The 17304-nt window shown below is 38.7% G+C and overlaps 1 long non-coding RNA gene across 2 annotated transcripts in view; it reads left to right on the top strand.

The window, feature by feature from the left end:
- Nucleotides 1–17304, top strand: part of LOC129639787 (uncharacterized) — a 157695-nt gene that overhangs the window by 140137 nt on the left and 254 nt on the right. The window lies entirely within an intron of this gene.

The following is a 17304-nucleotide window of genomic DNA, read 5'->3' as shown; positions in this document are numbered from 1 at the left end:
TCCTCTGCCGGCATTCAGAAGTTGTTTTGTGGAATTTACTCAGTGTTTAAATGTTCTTTTGATGAACTTGTCAGAGAGAAAGTGGTCTCCCCGTCCTATTCCTCTGCCATCTTAGGACCGCCTCCCCACCATTATTTGTTTACATCTTCTCTATGGCTGATTTAGTCCTACAGCAATGAAATTGAGTACTTTTAACAGAAACTTTGTGAACTACAAAGCCTAAATTATTTATACTCTAGCCTTTTTTTAAAAAACAAAAAGTGTGCCAGCCCCTAATCTAGAGCATTGTCCTTTTACATAGTTTCTGGTATCTTTTTATTCGAGGGTGTGGAAAGAGAAATCAGCAAGGGTTCAGAGTAAAAAAATCTTATTCCTAGAAAATGAGGAGGAAGTTGTGTATATCAGTTTTGTTCACAAGTTGTTGGTGAGAACTTAGTCACCTGGCCATGCCTGGCAGTAAGGTGACTGGGGAATGTAGTCTTTAACCAGGTAGCTTTGCACTCAGAAAATACTAATGGCAAGAGGATAATGGGTATGGGAAACCCTATAATCCTAATTTTTCAGTTGAATAATCTAAGGCATTGAGAGGTGAATGTCAGTCTTTAAAGCCACAGCAGTGAAACCAAGCTGGTAAAAGAACAAAAGCAATAGGAACATTGGGCCACGTAGAGATTAAAACTAGAAGAAAATTCAGCATCCAAGCCAGTTTCAGAGATCTCAGGGTAGGTGATTTTCAGAGGATCTACTTTCTTTCTCCCCTCCTACAAAAATACATTCTTTATTATTTTTTTTTCCATTTTTTTGTGTGGCAAATACCAAGAGCTTTTTTTTTTTTTTAATTGAAATACAATTGCTTTACAAGGTTGTGGTGGAAGTGAATCAACTATATGTATACATATACCCCCTCCCTCTTAAGCCTCCCTCCCACTCCCCATTCCACCTCTGCTTTCTAATCTTCTACTTCATATACCTTTCCTCTCTATCCCATGTTCTGCTTACTCATCTTTTTTCTTCATCACAATTTTCTCTTGACCTTAATTTCCTCATGACTCTAGTTTTGTCTCATAGCATGTCCTGATTATCTTTTCAGTCTTACCTTGCAAGATTCTCTTTGTTCATTGCCTTGTTTTCATAGTATTACATTGTTTCCATTTCCAAAAGGGAGTATTAGATGAATCCAGATTATTTGTCAGAGTTTCTGGCCATTCTTGCAATGATTGACTTGGGGTCAGTAATTACTATGATTGTGGAGGATGGAGTCACTTTGTGTAAAATTTGGCTTCTTAGAGATTTCCTTTGAACAAAGGAGTAGGAATAGAACACTGACAGGTTTAACAGAACTAGCATCGTAAAACCACAGCTCCTCCTTGACATCTAGTATTGCCCCAGGCTTTCATGTGCATCTTTTAATCTGTCATAACTAAAGCTTGTCAGTCTACTCTCATCTATGAATGAGCCAAGTATCATCAATATTTGGCATTACTTATTTTTAAAAAACAATCCTTTGACATATGAAGAGTCTCCTAGTGTTGATAGCAGCTGGCAGTTACAATTTGTTGATGGACATGAATCTGTTACTGTGTTTAGCTGTAATAGCAGGACCAAATATAAAAACTATGCCTTTCTTAGAACTCCAACAAAGTTGTCTTTATAACTTTTTATTTTGCTGTGTTAATCTTATCTTTTCCCATAGCCACAACTTTCTTTTTTTTTTTTTTTTTTTTTTTTTAATTTTATTTTATTTTTAAACTTTACATAACTGTATTAGATTTGCCAAATATCAAAATGAATCCGCCACAGGTATACATGTGTTCCCCATCCTGAACCCTCCTCCCTCCTCCCTCCCCATACCATCCCTCTGGGTCGTCCCAGTGCACCAGCCCCAAGCATCCAGTATCGTGCATCGAACCTGGACTGGCAACTCATTTCATACATGATATTTACATGTTTCAATGCCATTCTTTCATCTCAAACCTCTCCTTCATTGTGAGAATGAACGTTTACTGTGTGGCAGACATGTGCTGAATATGTGACATGTATTTCATTGTCCCACCAGTGCTGCAATGTAGGTACCAGTATTAGCTCCATTTTGCAGGTGAGGAAACCGAGGCAGAGAAGTCAAGTGATTACCCCCAAGTTACATAGCTGCTGCTGCTGCTAAGTTGCTTCAGTCATGTCTGACTCTGTGCGACCCCATAGATGGCAGCCCACCAGGCTCCCCCGTCCCTGGGATTCTCCAGGCAAGAACTCTGGAGTGGCTTGCCATTTCCTTCTCCAGTGTGTGAAAGTGAAAAGCGAAAGGGAAGTCACTCAGTCGTGTCCGACTCCCAGCGACAAGTAGCAAATCCAGAATGCAAGCTCAGGTGGTTTGATTTCAGAATGAGGTACTTTTTCTTGTTAAGTTATATAGTTCATAAAATACTCCATACCCCAAATTGTCCAGTGACAGAGGTTGTAACTCTTTTTCTTTGCCCTTTCCCCTCATGAATTACTTTCAATAATTCTCCAAGAGCTGTGTGTTTACCAGCTACTGATGTCTCATGGAAAACTGTCAGAGTCCATCAATTAAACTATGCATGTGAAAAATGTTGAGTGGGACTTCTCTGGTGGTCCAGTGGTTAAGCCTCTTCATTTCCAATGCAGGGGGCACAGGTTTGATCCCTAGCTGGGGAACTAGAATCCCAGATGCCACGTGGCACAGCCAAAAAAAAAAAGTATTGAGTGATATATTTTCATGATGAATTTAAAATTTTCTTATGGAGCTATGAAGGTCCATTGGATAAATGAATGTGCTTCTAATAAGTATTTACTACATTATCTTGGTATATGTAGAGGGTTGATTTTTATTAGTATGTGTTGGTCATACAGCCACAAGTAGTCCCAGGTAGTAATGTCTTTTGTGTGAGTAATATAGATTTTATGTCTTTTTAGCTTCCCTGGTGGCTCAGACTGTAAAGCATCTGCCTGCAATATGGGAGACCAGGGTTTGATCCCTGGGCTGGGAAGATCCCCTGGAGAAGGAAATGGCAACCCACTCCAGTACTCTTGCCTGGAAAATTCCATGGAGAGAGGAGCCTTGTAGGCTACAGTCCATGGGGTCGCAAAGAGTTGGACACAACTGAGCAAGTTCACTTGGACTTCAGTTTGTCTTTTTAAAATACAGTCAGCCCCTAGGTTCCTTAGAGGGCTGACTGTACTATGTCATTTTATATAAGGGAGTTAAGCGTCCATGGATTTTGGTATCCGTGGGAGGTCCTGGAATCAACCCCCCACAGATACTGAAGGAAGGAATGGACTGTTAACATCAATATATGACTAATATAAGAATGGCCTTTCCTGGATAGGAATGCTAACACAAATTTTCAAAAACTTTTAAACTACAAATGTAACAGTTGGTCTGCAAAATTTGCATGTACTCCTCCTTCCTATTTCCTATATTATTAAGTTATACTCGACCCTCCTTGAACACCTGGTTCAAAATTCACCTCTAGGTATCCAGCACCAATTAACTACATCTAACCCATCATTCCCTCTCTGTGTGCTCTCCATAATTCTAGATGTTCATACAGATGTTTGTTTTTTTGCTGACATGTTTTCTGTAGCTGGTATTAAGTCATCTCATGCATGTTTGTTTTGTCACATTTTATAGACTGAATTGTCTTCATGATGTCAGGAAGGGCCTTTGCAAACAGACGGTGAGCAGTAAATGATGTTGACTGCCTGCCTTTACAGAACACAAACATCTGCTTGCTGCAGGTCAAGACTCTTAGAATTCTCGATGAATACAGGTCCCCTTAATCACAAAGACAAGCCAAGAAGAAGGAAAATAAAGCACTTACAGCTTTTACAAGAAAAAAAAATAGAAGCAAAAATAAGAACCCTTCACTATTTGATTTTCTTCAGGTCCACTCTGATTTAGCTTGATTAAAGCCATCTGAAAGTATTTTTAAAATAAAAGATAAAGAATTCCCACATTGACTTCTTGAAAAGAGTATATGGAGATTTTGATTCCTATTTGAAGCTGCCATAATGCTTTGTAGAAGGTGCTAGTGCACCATTCACTTACTTCTGTGGTTAGGTGAAGGAGTGGCTAAGGAAGTGGTGTGTGTGTACCTGTGTGTGTGTGTGCACCAGGGGGGAAGGTGTTCTCTCATAACACTGACCCCCTTCTACTGAGATTTGTGTAACTATTGATTTATAAGAAAAAACCTGTCATGAGAGTTCATCTGTATAAAAGAAAAAACAAAGCCTTGGAACTGAAGCAAAGAAATTATGAACTCAGTTTTTGCTTAAACTCATAAGTTATAAGGAAAGTTTGGCAGATCTGGTATGATGGAGAACTATTTTATAAGAGATCAATAAAATGTATAGGTATTTAAGAGAAAACATGTAGGCATGTGTTATCTAAATCTGGAAGCTTTGAGGGGAAGGTCCTGACGATCACAGTTCTATGCTACTCCTACTCCCAGCTGCTTCTGAAGAACTGACCTATTTTCTAGCTCTAAGAAGGCTGCCTTAGCCTAGATATATCTTAAGGAGTCAGCTCGGCTGTGGTTCATTCTTGCTGTCTGAAGATTAGTTTAAATAAGGGTATCCAGTGCTGTCTTTCAAGCTTGTAGGTGTACCAGTCAGTCCACTATCAGGAATACAGGGGTTTTTGGATAGTTTATATGTGTGAACAGCTAGGCTTTTTTTGACAATCTACTTTTTCTCCACTGGTCTCCTTTTTGCCAGTAAAACTCTATTCATAGTGCTGTACTTACAGCTTTTTGCATGTTCACTGTGCCATAGAATATGTTCTATTTTACTTGGTAAAATCGTTTCCTATACAGCTGATGATAATATACTCAGCTGCTTATATGGTTGTTTCCCTCACCAGACTGAGAGCTGAGAACAAGAATATATCCTATTCTTCTTTGTATCACTGGCATCTAGCAAAAATTAAATGATCTATAATTGTTCTATGGATGTATGAGCAGAGTTGTATCCCAGGATCAAGGACCAAAGTGAAAATAATTGTACTAATTTTAAACTGAGCATTTTCTATGTATCGGGCATTGTTTTGAGCTCTCAAATGAATGATATCATTTAATGTTCACAGCTACTGCATGGAGAATTATTATTATCCACGTCCCTGGTGGCTCAGCGGTAAAGAGTCTGCCTGCCAATGCAGGGGACCTGGGTTGGATTCCTGGGTTGGGAAGATTCCCGGGAGGAGGAAATGGCAACCCACTCCAGTATTCTTGTTTAGGAAATCCCATGGACAGAGGAGTCTAGAGGAGCTATAGTTCATGGCGTTGCAAGAGTCAGACACGACCTAGCGACTAAACCATCACGACCATCATGTTTGGTGGTGGAGAACACCAATGTCCGGAAAGGGGAAGTTATTTGCCCAAAGTCACATAGCTAGTATGTATTGGAGTCAGGATTTAAACCAAAAGGTGTCAGTCTCTAAATCTCCACCACTACATTGTCTGCTACAGTGTCAAGTTTATTAGTAAGCATGGCCTGCTCGGTGGGGAGCTCAGGGTGACTTCAGGTTTCTGAGGCCAATATAGCTTCGTATTAGTCCAAATATTAATCTAAATTATCCCAGAGAACTGGAGACTTACTGGTGGTGGTTTAGTCGCTAAGTCTTGTACTCGACTGTTGTGATCTCACAGTCTGTAGCCCACCAGGCTCCTCTGTCCATAGTATTCTCCAGGCAAGAATACTGGAGTGGGTTGCCACTTCCTTCTTCAGGGGATCTTTCCAACCCAGGAATCGAACCTGGATCTTCTGCATTGCAAGCAGATTCTTTACCAACTGAGCTTTGAGGGAAGCCCTAGTTACCCCAAATTTTCTTCCAGAAGGGGCAAAGACTACTCTTAATTTGAGGATGAGGATGCTAGCACTGGAAGAGACTTCTATGAAATTGTGGTGTTGAGTTTAAACAATTTCTTTATAATCTCCCTCCTTGGACTCTCTTTCTCTCCTCTGGTCTGTTTTTCTGGTGTTAGGGATACAAATCATGAAGAATGGGTCACAGGTGTTCTTGGCAAAGGGAGTGTCATTTGTGAGGATCTTGACATGGCATATTCGAGGAGTACAAAGCTGCTCAGTGTGGCTGGAATACGGGGACTGAGTAGCAGAGACACTAGATGAGCCTAGTTGGGGAGTGATTAGCTAATTCAGAACCTCCACAGAATTTGGGGTGAGTGTGGTTGGATGATCCTCAATATAAGTCATCAAATGATAATATATAGAAATTCTCTCCTACTTTTGTCAAAGTAAACCCCTTGAATTATTGAAGATGGCCCTTTTGTTGAATTCCCTGCTATGATGGATTATGTTCTAAGGGAATCCCAGGGTGCAGTCAGGCCCTCAATTATACTCAGAATATGTTCCCACAGAACATATTATCTATGAAAATTTCAGGACTAGAGACTTTGGGTCGAGATGATATAGCCAGATATGTTGATAGCTATAGATGTAGATATTATAAATACATATACTTTAATGAAAGAGATTAAATTCATGCTCTAATAGAATTAGTAGGTATGTTGAAACCTTCAGTCACTAATTACAACTTAATCAAATAACTTAATTCCCATACATACCTCATTCCTTTTAGATCTACAGTTTACACAGCCAGTTATTCATCTAGTCACTAATCATCTGATTTCCCTACTAATACTCTGATGAGATGGCCTGAAATTTGAAGAAAATGATTATTGACATACTCCAGGATACATAAAACACAGGGTGCCCCAGGTGGCTGGGCCTCCTTACTGTTCTGGTGGGGTGGTGGGAAGGTCTCCACATTTTGTAGTTTTCACCACAGATGCAATGAAGTTGGAGGTGAAGGTGTGTTTGGAGGTGAACTGACAACAATGGGAAGGAAACGAGCATTTACTGAGTGCTGAACACAAGTCAGACACCTGGCATTCGTTATCTTATTTGTGGTGTGTGGTTTAGTCGGTAAGTCCTGCCCAACACTCCATGGACTGTAGCCCGCCAGGTTCCTCTCTGTCCATGGAATTCTCCAGGCAAGAATATTGGAGTGGGTATTCCCTTCTCCAGGGGATCTTCCCAACCCAGGGATCAAACCTGTGTTTCCTGCATTGCAGGCAGATTCTTGATCATCTGAGGTAGGTGCTACTAATGATGACTTTAGAGATGAGGAGACTGAGACTCACGTTAGATGACTTGCCCAAGGTCACACAGGGAGTTAAGTTCTGGAACAGAAATTTGGGTATTGTACAATTCTGTCTGCTTATGAAGTTATCCCCTTCCAGCTTCCCCTTTACTTGATTTTCAGTTTTCTGGACAGCTGGCTTCTCCTTCCCTCTTAGGTTTTCACCAGAAATTGGCTCTTCTATTTGGAAATCAAGGCCTAATAGGGAGGGAGACCTTGATATATGTGATATGGTGAATCAGCTAGCTTTTCTGGTTCTAGAATAGAAACATCTCACTAGCTGAAAGGATTTAAGGTTATTGCTGCATACTCCCCACCACCCCCCACACATCTTCCACTTCCCCTCCTTGCTGTCTGATATCATGTAATAATCTCCCCTCTTCATTCCTCTTCAACTGCAGGAAAGTGACTACCAGAAATAATTTCTGTGGCATAACTCAGAATCATGTACCATGAACCAAAAATGAAGTATGACTTTTATCAGTTTTCTTGATACCTAAGAGCCCCAGATAGGTTACAGGAGAGGGGGAAGTCTTTTTTGGGCATGGATGCTTAGGGGCAGCTCCAGCCTGCCTGTATAGAGTGCAACAGTGAGGGCTATCTTTATCAGCCGAAGGCCAGAATAAAGGCAATGAGTACTTGAGAGCAGGGACAGGGAATTTCCATTTAGAGTAAGAATTCTTTAAAGGCAGAGATAATTTCTTGTTTCCAGCACCTACCACAGTGACTTGAATATAGCTGGCGCTCAATAAATGTTTATTAAACGTTCAAGCCTAAAATTCTAAAGGAAAAATGAGTATGTAAAGAGAAACATCATTTTGTTAATAGGTATCTTTTAAAGTAATTCAAGCTATGAGAAAGCAAGGAAGGACAGTGGCCTTTTGGAGAAACTGCTAAGATTACAGATGAGAATATTGGTAGTAGTTCCAACTCTACCATTAACTAGCTATGCACCCATGGATGGGGCTTCCCTGGTGGCTCATCTGGTAAAGAATCTGCATGCAATGCGGGAGACCTGGGTTCAATCCCTGGGCTAGGAACATCCCCTGGAGAAGGGAAAGGCTACCCACTCCAGTATTCTGGCCTGGAGAATTCCATGGACTGTATAGTCCATGGGGTTGCAAAGAGTTGGACACAACTGAAGGACTTTCACTTTCTTTTTTCACTTGACCCATGGATGAGTCTCTTGAATATTCTGTGCTCTAGTTGCCTCATCTATAAAATTTAGAGGATAGAATGTTTCTAAAGTTGTTTCATAAGTTTATTATTTTAGTCAGATGATAGAAAATATCCAGTATTTATTTAGCTCCTAAAAGTTTACAATGACTCATGTGTATTATCTCAGGCCTCACACAATGTTGTGAAATAATATGATTATCTTGGTTTTATAGATGAATAGTCCAGGGCTTAGATTAAGGAAGTAATTTGTACTAAGCACATTTTTTGACTCAAATCCATTCCTTTTTCCAGGTTCTACAGCTCTTTGCACATAGTAATTATCTGTATGTAAATAACGCTTCCAAAGTGCTTGAAAAATCATTCGTTCCCTTAAGTCCTCAAGCATCTCTCCTCCAATTGTATTTGTTAATTTACTCAGCAAACTCCTTTTGAAATCTCAAGCCCTTCAAAGTTGACTTAGGAATTTCACATTCTTGAGGTCTTAATTAATGAGGCTTTCCTTTCTTCTTCTGCAATGAGCCTGGGCTTTTTGGTTAAGAAAATGCATTTGCCCTACTGGAAGCTTCAGCAGATTACGAAAGGTGATACTTTTTAGCTTAGCTAGAAATGGAATCCCTGTGCTAAGTGAGCTATCTCTATTACAGCTAACAATAGAAAGTCTTCCTGCTTTTGCTTTAATGTAGATTCATATCTACTAGTTCAGATATGACATTATGAGCAAAGAACTGTGCACATATACCCACGTAGAACATTTTGAAAATTATTTTGTCATTGGATGTATCAAATATCAAATCTACTACTGGACTTTTTTAACATATATTGAGATAAATCATATTCCTTTATAACTTCAGTCCTCCTGGGAAGGACTATTCAGATATACAGTATTTCCCCAGGGCATGACACACTAGCTAAGTTTTCATAATTTAACAAAATATGAAGGGAGTTTGGCAGATATTACTGAACCTGTCAGAATTAACTGCTTGTAAATTCAATTAGTTCGAGGGGAGGGGACAGCTTTGGAGAAATATCAAAATTCAATTAGCAAGTTGGGGTTGTTAGCCCACTCTTTGGGGATAATCTATCAAAAAGAAAAGAGTATTTAACACCTACAATCAACTAATTAAATGCATTAGGTTCTGACGGGGTGGTTTTTAATATTCATCATCACTTTAAATCTATTTGGCCAGAAAACTTGGTATGAAAGAATTTTGATGGTTGGCATTATAAATAAGCACATCGATGGACTAATTTAGGTGTAGGCACAAAGTGTTTCCTTACTCTTTTCTTTTGATTGAAAGATTCTTACTGTAAAGTTTTGATTCCTTTTAATGGCTAATTTATGTATTGCCAACCCGATGCTGTTATCCTATGCTAAATACTGCTTTATTGTTAATGAACCTGTTTATCATGAGTGAAGTGTTAGAGGTATTAATTGATTACAATATTGCTCATTCCAGAAATGGATTTCTAGTGTGCTTGTGGTATTTCTTAAAGTCCGAATGATGTTTAGAGGCATTATAATGTGGAATGATTAAGCCAGGGAATGTGAACATTTTATGGATGTGTTCTCTCAAAGGAAATGTTTTTCTTTGATTTACACTTGACTTTAACTAAATTTGTCATGTACTTGTTATTGTTGAACTGTTTTGAAGCTTTATTTTGTTCTAGCCAGATTTCAGCTCATGGTAGTTATTGTAAATGCTATTAACAGTGAGGTTTTGCTTCTTTATAATCACTTGCCACCCTTCTCACTATTGGCCAAGTGTTTACTGGGAAGCTTTATTCCTTTATCCTAAAAGTAAAGGAATATGACAAGTCTCACCCTTGTAAGACAGCAATCTTGGATAAATGACGGATGAAGAATGATCTGGATTAGTATTTTTACCACTCTTAGTTCTGTAAATATCCTTGATTGTTTGATGATTGTGGCCAAGTTACAGCTTCTTTCAGCTTTGTCTTCCTCATCCATAAACTCCATATCTCGTTCAATTTAACATTTCTATTCCTTTTTATTTATTGGTACTCATGTCATCACACAATCACACAGTAACTTACGTCTTCTTCAGGCTTTTTTTTTTTTTTTTTCCTATCTGGCTGTCTTTGGTTAACCTTGGTCTTACAGTCCCTTTACCCTGGGGACTTCACTCACCATACTTGTCTCTTTGCCTTTATTTATACAGGGCAGCTGAGTCACCTGCTCTCTTCCAGTCTTTGCACTAGGGTCATGTGTTCAATGGTGCTGCTTTCCAGCCTCTATCACTGTAATGGAAAGATCCTTTTATCTGTCAGGGGTCACTGACCCACAGAGTAGAAAATGAATTGAGGGCAATACAGAAATAAAAATTAACCTAATTTATATTTACCCAATTTTAAAGTAAGGATAGGAACATCAAAGTTTGATCCATGGGTTGTCAATACATTTATTTACTGGATACTGCATCAATTTGCTCTTTCAGGTTGTAGAGTGACTAAGAGGTGGAGTGATGTAGGAGGCAAGAAAAATGCTGTAAAACACAGAGATTAAGGGACTGTTGCCATATGAACAGGGAATCAGGGAGCATCAACTTCAAGTTACAATCAACTTCAATTATCCACTCTGTAAATTCTCCACAGCAGATTTTCAAACCCCAGTTACTTACTTTTTGGTTTCCAGCACACTTGTGGGCTGCACTTGCCATTGGTGTGTGCTTGGGGAATAGAAACTAATTTTAATACTGTCCTGCCAAATTTAATTGAGAAGCAATATCTGTTATTGAAAATGTTAATATATGATATATAATAAGTTTTGGATTATCTGCTCTTTCAGATTAAATATATGTGATGGAATTCTGTGTTATAGGAAAGCACAGAACATACAAAAATAATTTAAACCCCATCTATGTTCTATTTGTGTGACATTGGACAATTTACTTGTTGCCTTCAATACTGCTGAGGCAGCTCAAAAAGTGAATTTTTTTACTGTGGTGGACTGTTCTATTCAGAGAAGGCACTCAGAAATGTTAAAAATAAGCAGTTTTGAGTAATGGCAAATTCACTCACTGGTGTTTTAGATAACAACGCTAAGAAGTTGCTGAGGCTCCAAAGCTGATTACCAAGTAAAAAGCAGAGTGTGGAAACAGTAGTTTATTTAATACTTTTGAACAAAATAAACCCTTCTCTCCCTCACACCCTGCTTCAATGGCCATCCACACAGGCACTTTCTATATCTTAATCTCTCTTCTCTACCTTTTCTGTGACTTGTGCTTTTTCTGTGTCTTCCCTCCCATTGGCCTCTTAACCATCTTTCCTTTGTATATACTGCCTTTTCTTTTCTCCTCAACCTCCTATCCCATTTATATCTCTTTTATCCGTCTTCATCCTTCTCTTTTAGGAGCACATAATATTTAATTAGAGTATACTTTAAATAGTTGTTAATTTCATCAAAAATTAAAATTGTACATCAAAGACATGATCAAGAAAGAGAAAAGACAGCCTATACAATGAGAGAGAATATTTGCAAATTATATATCTGATAACAATTTAGTATCCAGAATATATAGAGAATTTACAACTTAGCATCAAAAAGATAAACAACCCAATTTTTTTCAAAGGGGCAAAGGACTTAAATAGTATTTCTCCAAAGAAGATACAAAACTCACCAACAAGCACATGAGAATATTTTTGATATCATTAGTCATTATGGAAATGCAATTCAAAACCACAAGGAGGTGTCATTTCATGCTATAATGAGGATGGCTATAATAATGATTTTTAAAATAACTAGTATTAACAAAGATATAGAAAAATTGTAATCCTTGTGCATTACTGGTGGGAAAGTAAATTTGTTCAGCCACTATTGAAAACATGTTGACAGTTCCTAAAAAATATTGAAAATAGAATCACCACATGACTCAGTAATTCTCCTAGATATATATCCCTAAGAATCAAAAGAATCAAAAGTAAGGACTCCAACAAATACGTGTACATACATTTTCATAGCAACACTGTTCACGGTGTAGCCAAAAGTAGAGAAAAGCTCAGTGTCCATAAATGGATGAATAGAAAGACAATTTGATGTATATCCATATAATGGACTATTATTTAGTCATAAAAAAGAATAAAGTACCAATCCATTCCATATAGATGAACCCTGAAAACATTATCTTAAGTGAAAGAAACCAGACACAGAAGGCCACACATTGTATGATCCATTTATATCAAAAATCCAAATTAAGCAAATTCATAGAGATAGAAATTATATTAGTGGTTACCAGGGGCTTAGATAAGGGGAAAATGAGAGATAAAGTGCTTAACGGCTGTGGAGTTTTGTTTGGGGAGTGATAGCAATTTTTTGGAACTAAATAAAGCTGGCAGTTGCACAACTTTCTAAATGTACTAAATTCCACTAAAATGTTCACTTTAAGGTGATTGTATGCTATGTGAATTTCAGTTCAATAAATTACATATACACACATACATATATCTTCATATGTGTGTGTATATATATATATTTCTAAGTTTGTTTCATATGCTGAAGTTAGAAATCAGGTATCTAACGTTCCTCAAACACACCTGCACACAAATACATATACCCCCTAAAACTACTGATGTTAACTTCCATTTTCCCTTCATGTGACCATCATTGGCGTTCTCTTTGTGTGTGTATGTATATGGGGTTGGGAAGAAGAAGTTCAGTAACTATCCATTAAGGATAAATTTTCAACAGGAAGAAAATCCAATTCCAAGATATTTTATGAAATCTAAAGAATAGAGTCAAATTAATATCACCTACTCCTTTTATCAATAGAAGAAAAGCTAAATTCATTAATGCATGTATGAATACAAAAAAAACAGTAAAATATAAGTTTGGCAAAATAAGGTCTATTCAAAGGATGCATCTGTGAGCTGAGAAATGAGATAGGGCATAGTGCCCTGAGATAGCGTCTGTCTTCAGAAAAGCAAACGAGAGGAGAATAGATAAATGGGCACTGAGCTGGCCTGTTGAAACTAAAGAAAAGAAAAGGGTTTTGGTGAGTAGTCTGCATTCCAGCCACATCTAGTAGGGATTTTGAGGTGGAAGGAGATACTCTAGGAGAGAGAGAAAGAGTAAATGTGGATGTGTTTGTGTTCAAATTAATCTCCAGGGTAAACATAGTCATAAAAATCTCTGAAATTCAGATTTCCACTTTAGTACTTCAGTATGAAGAATGTACTCTGAGAAGCGTAGGAAATATGTCAGTTCTGACTATTAGAAGGACTTATGAGATTGGCAGATGAGTGACAGATACTCTGTCAGCTTTGGATGTCTGAATAGGTTTATTTACAGGCTACACTTATTTGCTTTTGAACAAATAATTGATGCTTTTGAATTGTGGTGTTGAAGAAGACTCTTGAGAGTCCCTTGGACTGCAATGAGATCCAACCTGTTAATCCTAAAGGAAATCAATGTTGAATATTCATTGGAAGGACTGATGCTGAAGCTGAAACTCCAGTACTTTGGGCACCTGATGTGAAGAACTGACTCATTTGAAAAGACCCTGGTGCTGGGAGAGATTGAAGGCGGGAGGAGAAGGGGACGAAAGAAGATGAGATGGTTGGATGGCATCACTGACTTGACGGACATGAGTTAGAGTAGGCTTCAGGAGTTGGTGATGGACAGGGAAGCCTGGTGTGCTGCAGTCCATGGGGTCACAAAGAGTCGGACACGACTGAGCGACTGAACTGAACACTTATTTGAGCCATGAATTCTTCTGGTCATACCATAAGAGCTTGCATTTTAAGATGTTTTTAAAGTTATAAATAATCAACTGCTGCAAGCTGGGCTCACAAGACCAGAGAGTGTGGTCAGGAGTGACGGGAGAGTAACCCAGAAAGTTCCCCCTTCTCCCTGAGTTGTCATTACTGTTCAATTGTTCCTTGGCAGTGGTATAAGTCCACCTTTTCCCTGGGGCAGACTGCTCTTTTTCTGAAGAAAGGACCAATATAATTGGGGTTTATTTAATGAATTGATAGGGTAAAGGAGTAAAGATTTGCCACAGGAAATAAATTGATGACTAATGTATTTTTGCATCCAAGACTGGAAAGGAGAGATAATGGAGAGAAAAGAATAAAGTGAAGAGTTAAGGCTATTGTTTAAATGAAAGTTTGTTGGCCTCTGCCAGTGATTTATTTCTTTTGGCTTGCATTTCCTTTAGAGACCTGTACGTCTATGGGGATGAGAATGGGAAAATTACTCCCTGCCTCTCTGAGATATATATTTCCTTCCTATGGTCTTTGCAGCTCCCTATCCCTTAAGTAAATACACAGTCAAGTAGGAAAGAAAATATCCAAATATATAGTCAACATAATAGTAGCTGGGAATAGTAGGCTAGTGATGGTTTTCTTGATTTTAACTGAATGAACATTTAACTTACCAGTATTTTATTGCATCACTGAGAGTAATAAGACCATACCAAACCCAGGTCTGTACTACCCATAACAAGCTGTGTAAATTTTGTTGGCAAGACTTTAGTTTGCCAGCCTTTGTAGCAGCACCTGATACATGGGCATAGCTATGAATCCTTTTCAACAATTATTTTCATCTTCCACTATGAATAGAGAAGGGTAAGTTGACATTGGCTGAATAAGAGACCTTTTGGTAAGATAATAGTCATTTCAAGGGATTTTATTGGGAGGAACTTTATTTTTCCAGATCAATGATAAAAGCAGATTCATTGGCAAAAGCTTTATAACACTTGGTTAATGACAAATTAAGTATGTTTGGGCTAGTTCCCTAAGCTTTCAATACTGATGTTATAGAACACGAATGCTTTACTTTCCTATAGAACTGTTTCTGTCATCACTATTGGAGAACAAAATATGGACTGGATGGGCCCTGAAACACTTTTAAATGTCATGATTGGTCACTGAAGAAGTCTGGGGAATCTTTCAACAATATTCTTTTACTCTTCTGTTTAGACTGGCTCAAACCTGGCTTGGGTAAAAACAGAATGGACTGAGTAACCCTCCAAGGTCACTTCCATTTTACTGATTTTGTAACCTAACTCTCTTGATACTTCTCCATTTCCTCCTCCCTGCTGGAAATGAGAGAAATACAAAGCCCTTTATCAGAAATCTGTGATAAGCTTTCCTAACAAGCCACCTACACATACCAAGAATATGAGCTCAAAGTACATTACTTGAAAAGTTTTACAGTATAATCCCTCCCACCTTACTCATGGTTGTCACTTAACCCTCAGTCGTGGGGATAAATAATTTGTTTCTCTCTCTCTCTCTTTTTTTTTCTTCTGAGTTAGATAATTTGTTTCTGAAATTCAGGGACTCTTTTACTTCTATACTCAGAAGCATGCAAGCATAAGCAAGATGGGATTTGGTTTAATTCGGGTTTAAAAAAATACCTATTCTTCTGTGTAACACTGCATTTTTTCATACATGTGGTTATGCAGAAGTAGATGTGTAATGAGTTATTTCAGTTATGTGTTAGTGAAGCTAGTCTAGGTTATACTGCAGTGAGTGCAGTGTGCTAAATTGCTTCAGTCATATCCAACTCTTTGCGACCCCATGGACTGCAGCCCACCAGACTCCTCTGTCCATGGGATTGTCCAGGCAAGAATACTGGAGTGGGTTGCCATGCCCTCCTCCAGGGGATCTTCCAGACTCAGGGATCAAACCCATGTGTCTTGCATCTCCTGCATTGGCAGGAGGGTTCTTTACCACTAGCACTACCCAGGAAGCCCTATACTGTAGTTCAGTTCAGTTCAGTTCAGTCGCACAGTCATGTACGACTCTTTGCAACCCCATGGACTGCAGCACGCCAGGCCTCCCTGTCCATCACCAAATCCCAGAGTTTACCCAAACTCATGTCCATTGAGTCGGTGATGCCATCCAGCCATCTCATCCTCTGTCATCCCCTTCTCCTCTTGCCCTCAATCTTTCCCAGCATCAGAGTCTTTTAAATGAGTCAGCTCTTTGCATCAAGTGGCCAAAGTATTGGAGTTTCAGCTTCAACATCAGTCCTTCCAATGAACATCCAGGACTGATCTCCTTTAGGATGGACTGGTTGGATCTCCTTGCAGTCCAGGGGACTCTCAAGAGTCTTCTCCAACATCACAGTTCAAAAGGATCAATTCTTTGGTGCTCAGCTTTCTTCATAGTCCAACTCTCACATCCATTCATGACTACTGGAAAACCCATAGCCTTGACTAGATGGACCTTTGTTGACAGAGTAATGTCTCTGCTTTTTAATATGCTGTCTAGGTTGGTCATAAATTTCCTTCCAAGGAGCAAGCATCTTTTAATTTCATGGCTGCAATCACCATTTATAGTGACTTTGGAGCCCCCCAAAAATAAAGTCAGCCACTGTTTCCACTGTTTTCCCATCTATTTTCCATGAAGTGATGGGACTGGATACCATGATCTTAGTTTTCTGAATGTTGAGCTTTAAGCCAACTTTTTCCCTCTCCTCTTTCACTTTCATCAAGAGGCTTTTTAGTTCTTCTTCACTTTCTGCCATAAGGGTGGTGTCATCTGCATATCTGAGGTTATTGATATTTCTCCCAGCAATCTTGATTCCAGTTGTGCTTCATCCAGCCCAGCGTTTCTCATGATGTACTCTGCATATAAGTTAAATAAGTAGGCTGATGGTATACAGCCTTGATGTACTCCTTTTCCTATTTGGAACCAGTCTGTTGTTCCATGTCCAGTTCTAACTGTTGCTTCATGACCTGCATATAGGTTTCTCAAGAGGCAGGTCAGGTGGTCTGGTATTCCCATCTCTTGAAGAATTTTCCACAGTTTATTGTGATCCACATAGTCAAAGGCTTTGGCATAGTCAATAAAGCAGAAATAGATGTTGTTGTAGTAACAACCCCTAAATTTCAGTAGTTTAGCCCAGTAGAAGTTTCTCATTCCTGAGAAGTTCCTCTATGAGTAGAGGTGACTTTTCAGGAAATTTGACTTTAATATGATAA

This window comes from Bubalus kerabau, chromosome X (assembly GCF_029407905.1).
Source record: "Bubalus kerabau isolate K-KA32 ecotype Philippines breed swamp buffalo chromosome X, PCC_UOA_SB_1v2, whole genome shotgun sequence".
Classification (NCBI taxonomy): Eukaryota; Metazoa; Chordata; class Mammalia; order Artiodactyla; family Bovidae; genus Bubalus; species Bubalus kerabau.
The sequence above is the reverse complement of the archived record's forward strand: the minus strand, read 5'-3'. Positions and strand labels throughout refer to the sequence as shown.